Here is a 12937-nt window from a genome sequence, read left to right as displayed (position 1 = left end):
GGCTAGTTAACACTCTTTGCCATGTTTATTTTAAAATTCAGAAAGTGTTCAAAAGTTAAAAAAAAGTGTTCATTGTACTTATAATTTTTAATACATCTTATAACTCGTATAGTTGTTGTAGGCGAGTTTCTCTTATATAACATATGAGATTACTATAACACAATTGGTTTTTATAGTAATATCAGGGGTGTTATAGTAATCCCATATAACCATTTGGCAGAAATAATTCATTGTAATAGTGCAAAATTATTTTTAATATAGCAAATAGAATGTCTACAAGCAAAGTTATGACAATTGCTCAATCATCATATTATCTGTAAACAGGTTGAAATATATTTTATATTGGAATTATGCACAGTAGGTATAGTGTCCGACTGGCATCGTGTTTTTACGAGTGATTCGATCTTTTTTTTTCGAGTGTAACCACGTTTTTTCGAGTGAATATGACCCAAAATGTAAACAAACATACTTCTTTTTTGTAAGACGTGAAATAGATGCTTAAACTTGATATAAAAGATCATACAAGGTAAGTTAGTATTGGTGATAAATAGAAATCATCACCCCTAAATTATTTTGTGTTCTCAAGTTTAATTTAGCCTTACAATGCTTTTATTCCAAAATATAGAATAAAGCTATTTTTATACAAGTACCAATGCAAATGTCAAAGGAATTGTATATTTGGAATCTATATATCCTTAGATATACAGACACTTTACAAAAATTCTTGCCAATTATTGCAGTCCGGGTTTTTTAATTGCGGTCCATTTTTTGATCGAGTGATTAAACAAAATTACAATGGCTTAAAATGTTAAATGTCAGTGCGATTACGTTTGAAAAAAACAATGAGAAGGTTCAAATGAAGTACTTTTCAAAGCAAGAAACAAATGCATTTAACCAGTTTGATAATACTCTATTACTAAAAACACGTACATTCGTAAAAAGCATCGTATATTTGTATATATTATTGTTTGCCACATCTTATAAATTGCATGGACACTGGCATTGGTATATTTGGATAAGTCAAACATGTCCAAGCCAATATAAATATGGTGGAAATATCCAACATGTCAACGCGCAGGTACACATGTTGTATCGATTCAAACATACGTATATCGATGTCCATTCAACCAAATATGGATATCACACTGTATATTCGTGTTAAACAATATTAATGTGAGCACCGACATATATATATATATAAAGAATAGATGTGGTATAAATGTCAATGAGACAACTTTCACAAGAGTTCAAATGACGAAGATACAAGTAGATATAGGTCGCCGTGAACCAACGACAACCACTGAATTACAGGCTCTTGACTTGGGACAGGCATATAAAGATTGTGGCGGAGTTCAACATGTTTGTAAGCCCTCAACCCTCCCCTAACTTTGGACAGTGGTGTAACAGCACAAAATAAGAACGAACTGTAAAAATCAGTTACAAATGGCTTTACTCAATAGATCGGTACGAAGCACAAACAAACTAACTAACATTTTTAACCAACTTTCAAATGTTACTATGTTATACTTGGTCACACAGCAATAAAACACAATGATAGCTTCTTCCCCATCAGTAAGCAGTGCTTTAAAAAATGAAAAATACGGATCTCTACCTAGACATTACAATTCCCAATGTATATCTACAGAACTCTGCGAAAGAAATGAATTAAATAAACGAGGTGTACACTATTGTATACAAATTTTTCTTATTATTATTTCTATAGATTATTTATTTTATTGTTTATTATATATTCCATTCAATTCCAAATGTATTGTCAACCGGAAATAGTAAAGGGGCGGATTAAGTGATTTTTTTTTTGGGGGGGGGGGGGGGGGCTTGGCTGATCCCAGGCCTCTCTTAGTAGAATATTTGTGGTATATTGCATTTTACTGAATTTATAACTTCTGTCACTTTGTTTTCTTAACCTTTTTTTTTTAAACTTCAGGTTTTGCCACTGTAATATATATAAATCATAAACTATATTATTTACTGTAAAAAATATTGTAGCATGAAATGATATTGCCTGAAAAGATTATGAGTCCCCTGTTCTCGGTTCTAAAGACAGTTTTACAAAGAATCCAGTAATTTCTAATATATCTTAATACTGCAAAGTCATGATTAAATGTTTTCAGAACAGAAAATTATCATTAAATTGAAAAGGGTTAAATTTGATCAACATAGTAATATGTTTTGTTACTTATTAGGAATATGTAATATTGCCCTTCACTTAATTACAGTTACAAGCTAGAAAAAAAATTTTGTTTTTAAGCCCAATAATGCCTTCTTTCTTCTTCACATTTTCTTTGAAAAACCCGGACCATTTGTTTAAAAACCCGGACGTTTTAAATGTTGCTCTTGAAAAAAACACGGACAATGTAAAACACTGAATTATTACTGAACTACAAGGAAATTGTGCGTAGTTTGTACTAAAAACATGTTAAGTATACAAAATAAGATAAACAGTCACGAACAAAACTATTATATACGCGAAATAGCAGTAACTTGATATGATTGCATGTAGTATCACTCGAAAAAACCTGGTCTACACTCGAAAAAAGTGGACCGATTCACTCGAAAAAACACTATCTCCGCCGGACACTATACCTTCTGTGATTATGTATCTGGAAGCAAAAACAATCTGAATTTCGATACAAGTCGTTGTTTGTAGTCATGCCTTCATGACTTCCGGGATCTTGGTAGTAAGATTTAAAGTCTGCAATGAGAAGCTTACCTTGGCTTAATAATTCAAGGCTTCAACTGCTATCTATCACAACATAAAAGAAGAAATTTGAAAAAGAAATATTCCATTATATATTTGACGAACTCTTAGGGATCACAAAACTTTAAGGATTGAGAAAAAAAATAGTTTTACTAAGATTTGTAAAGTTTTTACTAAAAATCTACAAAATCTACATACGTCAAACAATATAGTGACAACAGATGTCAATCTTCTAATGATCCCAATTTATTGATTAGAGATGTGAATTCACAGTCACTGTCATTCTATACACTGTAATGAATGGGTGATCAATAAACGCATTGACCAAGAAATCATAATTATGGATATTTATTAATGTGAATAAGTCGGGACAAAAGTGGTCGTTAAAATAAACGAGACTGCAACACAACGTAAAAATGATTGCATGATGTCCACGACATTAAGAAGACAGGTACATTGTACAACAGGGTCTAAATATCTTTATTGGCTATACATGCAAAGAATTATTACCAGGGGCGGATCCAAAGTTCAAGAAAAGTCGAGGTTTAAATGCTTATAACGGTAAAAAAAAATATTGGCAAATGTAGCGAGGCAAATCTTTTTTTGAGATGTTATGCTACGCGGAAAAAAAACCCGATCAAAAAGGGGGGTGTATGCCCTTTACGCCTAGCCCCTCAGAGTCTATTAATTATTTGCAGTAATTGGTTGGACGTATTACCAATTGAGAGAAGCTAGCTTCAATGTATAACCCGAATGGTACAGGTATCGATTCTTAAGATACATGGGATGAAAGATAACCCTATTAATCCAGAAGGTATATACATATGGTAAAGACGTTCCATCAGACCACACAGAGAAAAGTTCGACCGACCCCGGATGGATACAGTCACTCCAGGGACAAACTGGACTGGTCGCAGATGGTGATCAATCCATGAGACCGTGAATATGAAGAAAACTCGACTGAACCCGGAATGCGGATAACTCCATTAGACCACACGGAGACAAACTCGACTGACCCATATGGACATAGTAAATCCAGGGCAGGGGTTTAGGAGTCGGGGCGAGCGAAAAATTGCCCCACTTTAAAGTCAGTGTATGTTGTTCCCACTTTTTACACGCTTTTTGGCCAAATAAAAAATACTGATAATAAAAAAATGAAAATAAAAGAGGAAACTATATATAAGTAACTTCTAGACTATTGGAATATAGTTATTAAGGGTTTCCCCCTCCCCACACTTTTCATTCATCTCCTACACCACTGATCAAGGGACAAACGTTAACTGGACTGACCCCGGATAGCGGTCACTCATTAATACCATACAAACTCGACTGATCCCGGATTGCGGAACTACCGACGGAGCCTGACAAACTTGACTGACCCCGGATGACAGATATGTGATCAATAGATTCTGATCATCATTTTTTTTAATTTTTCAATGAAATCAAAGGCGATGGATTTTGATTTTAAAACAAGGGAAATATCCGATAATAATTTGACAATGTACTGAAAACAACCACTAGAAAATGATGTTTCACAATAAATACATGTTAATAGCTTGAAGCATGAATAATTGTGTATATATATATTGGCCTTGTCATTTTGGTTGCACACGAATTGTTCCATTTTTTGTGTATATAAAACAATATATTATGTTTATTTCGATTTAATAAAAAATAGAATACAGTGGAAGGTTATAAAACTCCATGACTGTCTGAACCATGATAAAAAAAATATAGAACTGACTACACAATACAACAATTATTAATTAAATAGAATGATATAATACACTTATAAATAGTGTACTTACTCTGTTTAACTACAGTTCCTCCATTCCAATATTACAGGATTCGTTACTATGGAAACAGAAAGGAAATAATTTACACATTATACTGACGTATGCCTTGTTTTAAGATGAATGTGGTAATTAGCTAGACATAAAACTGTGTAATTTTGATACAACACACCAATAACACTAATAAAATCCTATTACCGTATTACTGTAAGGTAGATATTTAGAGTATGTATTGTCTAATTCTCGGTTCGTGCATAAAATATGAATTATATATACACAACAGGATGAGAATTGGATCAATGAAACCTCAAATTTATGTACATGTGTTTATTGCCTGTAGCGGTCAGTTGTACAATGTTAAAAGTGAAGACACTTATGGTCAATCTTATTGGTTTTACTGCTATTGAATAATTAATTTTGTATCGAAGACACGTTTGGATTCTACCATTTTCGCTATAACAAGAATTTACTATGTAGTTAGTTAAATATAATAATCATTGGCTTTAATATGCAACGGTATAACTATACATCGCGGGAAAGAAAGTTGCAAGCACTGGATTATTTAAGAATGTAACCCATTTAATTAGTAACTGATTTAATTATCTCTATTTATCCTGATATACAAATACAAATACAAATACAAATACAAATACAAATATTTATTAGCACAAACTCATCAACAATAAATGGTTAAGGCTCATGGTATATTAATTATATAGCTGATCATACATAATAAGTATTGCAAATAATGACTATATTAATATGTAATATTATAAACAATGATTATGAATTAGACATAATGACAATTTTATAGAGTTTGTTCTGCTTTACGCAGGTTCAGACTGTCTGAAATGAAAGAGGAAGTCAATTTTAGGATTGTGTATGAATTATTATTTAATAAAAAGATTACATTATTTTCATTTTTTTGAAATTTTGTAGGATCAACGATTATGTTTGAAACTTTTTGGTAAAATATGGCCCTTTTAGTTGAGTATTTTTCACAATGTAAAAGAAAATGTTTTTCATTTTCAATTTGACCAGAATTACATACAGAGCAGTATCTTTCATTTCTGGGAATATTTAGATGTCTCCCTCTTTCAATCATCAGTATATGAGCGCTTATACGGATCTTACATATTGCAGCTCTGTCACTTCTGTTTTTCAATATATCAACATAGGGTGGTCTTCTGCCCATTATGTATACACTCTTGAAAAAGTCTAACTTTTTTGATTCAAATATATTTGCATTTTGAACTTGCAAACATTGGTCATTAATTCTTTGTTTAATTGAATTTAAATTACCTTTAACATAATTAAAGTTATTGATGATATAAGACATTCCAAGTCCATTCAAAAGACTCTTGACCTTTATGACCCAAGGGTTTGAATCTACAGATTTAGTGAATATATCATATGCCAAAGAATTTTCCGAAGAAACTATATGGTTCAGGTAGTTGAATATTGAATATAATATTTTATTTTTCAAGGGAATTCTATTAAGTTCGGCTCGACATCCATCATTAGATGCCTTACAGTGAACCCCTAATATATCTTTGATAAATTTAACATGAAGTTTTTCGAAGGGATCAGAGTCTTTAAAATCTGAATCCACCCCCCCAAATTTCACTACAATATGTAAGAATGGGAGTAACTAAACAATCAAACAATTTTTCAAGAAGTCTACATGGGTTGTTGAGACCTATAGTTTTCTTTATTTTATAGTATGCCTTCCTGGCTTTTTCCATTAGAGTATTCACAGCAAGGCAAAAATTGCCATTATACTTTAAAACAATACCCAAGTAACAATAATTTGTAACCGTTTCAAGATATGCATTATCATAGGTAAAATGTTTTAACAATGTCTTGCCATTAGAATTAAATATCATAATTTTTGATTTATCAGTATTAACTTGTAGTTTCCATGATGAACAATATTCATGTAAAATATCAAGAGATTTTTGTAGACCCTCTTTGCTTTCAGATAGTAAAACAATATCGTCTGCATATAAAAGAATGTTCAAAGAGGTATCCCCAATGGCAACTGGATCCGTATGTTTGTTATCAAGATTACCTACTAGTTCATTTATAAAAAAGTTAAAAAGAAGGGGACTCAATACGTCACCTTGTTTAACACCCCTTTCTGATAGGAATGGAGGACTCAGCCCATTAGAGAATTTTATTCTACATACTGTATCAGTATACATTGAATAAATAACATTAAACATTTTTTGGGGGATATTATGTTTTATGAGTTTAGAAAATAAACCTAGTCGCCATACGGTATCAAATGCCTTTTTTAAGTCTATGAAGGCAGCAAAAACTTTTTTCTTTTTTTGTCTATATTGATCAGTTATGGTCTTAAGAGTGAATATGTGGTCAGCTGTACGGCTTTTCTCTTTAAAACCAATTTGATTTTTACTTATTAAATTTTTGATATCCATAAATTTTACTAAACGTTTATATAAAACCTTATTGAAAAGTTTACCCAGGTTAGAACTAATAGATATACCTCTATAGTTCCCTGGATCAAATTTGTCCCCTTTCTTATGCAAGAGAACAAGTAAGCTTTCATTCCATATTCTCGGAAATTGACCAGATTCGAATATGCTATTAAAGAGTTTATGAAGTGGTTTTATTAAAGTAGGGATTGCATTTTTCAACATTTCATTTGAAATCATGTCAGCTGATGTGCTTTTGCCATTTTTAATTAAACGAATAGCTGTTACTATCTCTTCAATTGTTATCTCTGAACTCAAGTGAGTCAAGTCATCTGTAACATGTGATAAATTAAACTTTTCTTTTAGAGAGTCAAAATCTTTAATAATTTTAGAATGAGAACTATTGTGGTTTATGTCACAGCTATTTAATTTTTTATAAAACTGGATGAAATCTTCTTGTGGTAAAGATTCGTTTTGTTGGTTATTACTTTTTTGTCTATTTAATTTATTCAAAATGTTCCAAAACATCTTTGGGTCTTTCTCACATGTATAAAGTTCTGAAAATATATCTTTTTTGTATTTATTTTCTTCATATTTACATAGACGTCTAAGTCTAGATCTGAAAGAATAAAATTTATGTCTGTATTCAGAATTATAGGGATGTTTATTAACTAACTTTTCATAATTTTTTACTGTAACACCAAGTTCACGGCAAGATTCAGAAAACCAAGGTCGTCTTTTTGACCTATTTTGATTTTTATTTCTGACTGGGACTTTCTTAATTAGTTTAGCAGATTTCAAAGCATTTTCATATAGTATAGTATTAAATGAATTTACTGCTGATTCAGAGTCTTTAAAAGTGGATTTCAAAAACTGTTCAAATTTGTTTTTACTCTCTATACTGTTACTATTTAATGCGTAGAGATTAATTGCTTCAGGGGTCCATATAAACTTATTTGGGATAGGATCCAACTGATATTGGGGTGTATTTTGAGGCATAATAAAACCTATTAATAAAGAACAACTTATTGTACAATGATTTGACAAAGAAGTGAAGTCATATACTTCAAAATAACCAACTATATGTAATTATTCTTTAGACACAAGCATATAATCTACAACACTACATCCATTGTATGTAATACAAGTGTGTTTACCATGTAAATCGCCTATGGTTCTACCATTTAGTATTCTAAGTCCTGATTCCTTACATAAATTCAGTAGATACTTTCCACTATTGTTGACCAGTTTGGTGTCAAGGTTATTCCTTGGTATATTTTGATCAGAAATATATTGTAAATCATCTCGATTTGAAGTACAAGAATTATCAAAGGCAACAAAATCTGGTTTTGTATTAGTATAGGCATTGAAATCGCCTTGGACTATAATGTGCCCTAAATTAGAGTATTTAACAACATCAGCTAGTAGCTTGTCATAAATTGGTTCTAATCCGGTAATGTTCGTGCTAGAATTTTCTGGAGACATATATACTGTAGCAATATATATGTCCTTATCTAATTTAAAAAATTTATGGTCCATTTTGATCCAAAGGATATCAGTGTGATATTTTGGTAATTTTTTTATTCCTTTTGAAATGGAATTTTTAGCAAAAATATTTATTCCACCAGAATTGCGTCTGGCTTTACGATGTTTTTTTCTATTATTACTGTCAACAAAGCAGAAACCTGGGATACTTATTTCATTTACATCAACATCATTTGTCCAAGTTTCAATAAAGCTTATAATCTGAAACTGTGAAATAATTTTGTTAAAATGGGGGTCATTGATCTTGTCAGTGGTGAGACCCTCAATATTCCAAACAGCAGTTTTTAGTAAATTTGTACACATTTTACAATATTGATTTGATAAAACCCATTAATTTAAGATGATGGAACAACACAAACAAAATTATTACACTAAGTAGCATATATGCAAATATGCTTTTAACATTTTATGGTGATCTGATACATGATATTTCTTAATTCTACATGTATGTATAACTTATATATATTTGTTTATGTATTGGTTGTATGTAATATTATGACATACTTTATGATACATGTATGGTGATGCAAGATATAAAAGAGATTATGTACAATAATAGAAGGAAAACATATATGAACCTTTTGGTATTTATAACATATACCGGTTCTTTAGGCACTTTCCAATTAAAAAGTAAACAAATGTTTAACATCGGGTGTTTTAGTTAAACAACTAAAGTATTGGCTATTGATGTTTATCTGTATTTTTTATCTTTAAATGAATTTTAAATTTAATAAAATGTAATTCAAAGAATTTAAGATATTTTTTTTATCAGAAAGAAAATTATATGAATATTAAAACTTGCAAAAAGGGTGAATTAATCTGTGGGAAAAAAGTTTTAAGTTTTGAAAAATCAAAAGTAAAAATGAAAAATATATAACCTATAATTTTGACTTCATAATTTGAAAAATCATCTATTGTTTACATGTACTTATGAATAAAACAGGTATTAGACAGTTAATGTTGTACTTGATTGAACTGACGATAAGGTTGCCACATCCAAGGGACTTGCCACGGCAATATGTTGGGCGGCGGTTGACCCCATGGGGGACACAAAGCTTTATCATGTAGCATATATGCATAAATATTCATTTTACCTGTACATAAAGGTATACATATTGTAGGTCTGCAGTTTTGATTAACAAATCCATCGGAGTCATTTCTTTGATTTTGTCTTTGTAATATTCCATGAATAGCAGTTTACATATTAGTCTGTTCGTTTAGTTGTTTAGACCTCCAACTTTTTTCTGTGAGAGAAAACAAATATTCGTATCACACTTATTTTTCCGTGTGTTTGTCACTTGATAACCAAACTCCGTTGAAATACAATTATGGCAGTTGACATTTTTTCGTTTCGAATCCCAGATGAACCCCGTACGCATATATCATGTACATATAACATCATACAATACGCACATTCACAAGTTGATGCCTGCAAGGGACATATAGATTTGAAACAATAAACATGTTTCGATAATAAAATACTTTGACTGAATTATTTCCGTCAAAGTGTATCATAAAAAAAGCTGATTTTCTCACGCAAGTTTAAAGTAAAACATTTTTGTATCAGACATTTGAGACTTAAAAGCTCGTTTGATCAGTGGAGATATATCTCTAACATGACGTCTGTTCCTTTTATGCATTTTCATAAACTTTTCTCAAGTTCTTACTCAATTTAAATAATTAAGAGATGTGATATATGATTCACAATGAGGCCATGCACTATCCATCAAAGCTCAAATAATAGGAATGTCAACAAATACAGGTCACCGTAAGACCTTCAACAATTAACCAAACTCAGCTATAAAAGTCTAGGATAAATAAAAAATAGAGATTTGCAGTGAACATTACGAAATGTGACCTTTTGAGAATTCCTTATTTTTTTTCGGTCGGACATACCATTTCTTAATTCTTATAACTTAATATTGTTGTAAAATGATGCCCTTTATGGGTTCTTGATTAGATTAAATTCTTATAACCACAATATCTTCTATAGAATTATTAAAATAAAAATGATTATAGCAAAATTCCACAATTCTTGCTGATCAGGTGGCTCATTTGAAAGCATTATTCTCAAAGAAGTATTGCTTTAAGATTCGATTTAAAACTTTTCTGGAACTGCATAGCCACTTTGAATCAGCTTGACTGGGATAATAAATGAAGAATCCTTAATTTACAAAAATTCTTAAATGCGTCCTAATGTACATGAACTGAATAATAGTCTACAATACTTAGAACTATATAAGAAAATACTACAGATTTTTTGCACTTGAAAAAAACTTTTGGCATCTATTAAAATTCTTTATCCTAAATGATATATATAGTCTTACAACCATGCATATTGTATTAACAGTGGCGGATCCAGAAATTTTCATAAGGGGGTGGGGGCACTGACTGCCATAAGTGGGAGCCCGCTTAGTCATGCTTCAGTGATTCCCTAAATAATCAACACAATTTTTTCCCACAAAAAGGGGAGGGGGGACCCTGCCCCCTAAATCCGACTCTGATTGAAGCATATATCTTTTTGACTTATGTATTTAATGTAAACAGAGCAAACAAAATGCAATATAATACACAATACATGTAAATCTAAATAAAAAAAAATAAAAATGTCTTAAGATATTTAGCTATAATGATATATACATGTATATATAATTACTCTAAATATCAGCAAAACAATGTTAAATCTGCAAATTTGCGAAAGTAAATTTTTGTTCTTCCCTCGTCGGCATTCGAACTCAGGCTATTGGATTATCGAGACAACACTACCTGTACTGTGTCCATCGCTCTAGACCACTTTGCCACCTAGACTGAACTAGTAAAAATTCAGCTTTCGGTGGCCTAGTGTTACCTTAATTTCCTCGTCAGTAAAATCTAGAGTTGTAACACAGTACATGATATATTAGGCATGAAGATGGAATTGATTGCAGATTAGCTAAATTATCTATCGTAAAGGATCGTAAGATGCAGTAACAGAAATATTATTTGATAAGTACATCTAAACAAGTGACAACTCCATCCATTGTATCACCAGTGAAGGTGATACACGGCTGAAAACACATATATATTCATAATTATATAACCGGGAGTTTTTCCGGCTATAGTATTTCAAAGACGGAATACCAATACTTTAAACTTTATTAGCTAGGTACGGACAGTACTAGACCTAAGACCAAAACACTTCAAAATATCATACAAAAACATATATAAACAAGAAATGATTGTAACAGGATGCTGTTACGAAGCCTCCCAAACGAAGCTCCCATAATTCGTCATTCCTATGGTCGCCTGACATTGGGCGAAGTCCAGTACAAATTGGTTTGGTCCAGTAAAGTGATATGCATTAGTGACGCCTCGGGACTGACCCTAGCTGCATGTCATTCAAATCTGTGTGAAATGACGAACTGGAGTATATATAGTTTAGGGGTGGGGATCTCAACCATTTACAAGATATTAGAACATTTGGGTTGGGGTGACCCCTGGGGACTGACCCTATATGTCATCCAAATCTTTATGACATGACAATCAGGAATATATATGGTTTATGGGTGGGGATCTCGACCATTTACAAGATATTAGAACATTTGGGATTGGGAGAACCCCTGCGGACTGACCCTATATATTATTCAAACTTTGGAACATGACGAACAGGAATATATATGGTTAAGGGGTGGGGATCTCAACCATTTACAAGATATTATAACATTCGGGAAACCCTTAGGAACCTTTCCTATATATCATTCAAATCTTCATGACATGACAAACAGGAATATATAAGGTTTAGGGTGGGGATCTTGACCATTAACAAGATATTTGAACATATTCAAATGACTGCGGGGGGGGGGGGGGGTGGGGGGGGGGGTGACCCCTTGGGTCTTACCATGTTTATCATTTAAATCATCTTGGTATGACAAACCAGCATATATATGGTTTAGGTGTAGGGATTATGACCACTTACAAGATATTAGAACTTTTTAAAATGACAGGGGGTCGGTACGACCCCTGGGGACTAACTCTGTTTATCATTAAAATCATCCTGGCATGACAAACCAGAATATATATGGTTAAGGGGTTGGGATCTTGGCCACTTACAAGATACTAAAAAAATTTAAAATGACAGGGGGTCGGGACGAACCCTGGGGACTAACCCTGTTTATCATTCAAATCATCTTGGCATGACAAACCAGAATATATATGGTTTAGGGGTGGGGATCTTGACCACTTACAAGATATTAGAACTTTCTCAAATGGCAGGGGGTCGGGACGACCCCTGGGGACTTACCCTGTTTATCATTCAAATCATCTCGACATGACAAACCAGCATATATATGGTTTAGGTGTAGGGATTATGACCACTTACAAGATATTAGAACTTTTTAAAATGGCAGGGGGTCGGTACGACCCCTGGGGACTAACTCTGTTTATCATTAAAATCATCCTGGCAT

At 32.2% G+C, this 12937-nt stretch overlaps 1 pseudogene; it reads right to left on the bottom strand.

Moving 5' to 3' along the window:
* The window catches only part of LOC127704203 (alpha-1,3-mannosyl-glycoprotein 4-beta-N-acetylglucosaminyltransferase C-like), a 111206-nt pseudogene extending 101272 nt beyond the window's left edge, over nt 1–9934 (bottom strand).
* Nucleotides 9935–12937: the final 3003 nt, after the last annotated feature.

This window comes from Mytilus californianus, unplaced genomic scaffold, assembly GCF_021869535.1.
Source record: "Mytilus californianus isolate M0D057914Y unplaced genomic scaffold, xbMytCali1.0.p SCAF_6, whole genome shotgun sequence".
Classification (NCBI taxonomy): domain Eukaryota; kingdom Metazoa; phylum Mollusca; class Bivalvia; order Mytilida; family Mytilidae; genus Mytilus; species Mytilus californianus.
The sequence above is the reverse complement of the archived record's forward strand: the minus strand, read 5'-3'. Positions and strand labels throughout refer to the sequence as shown.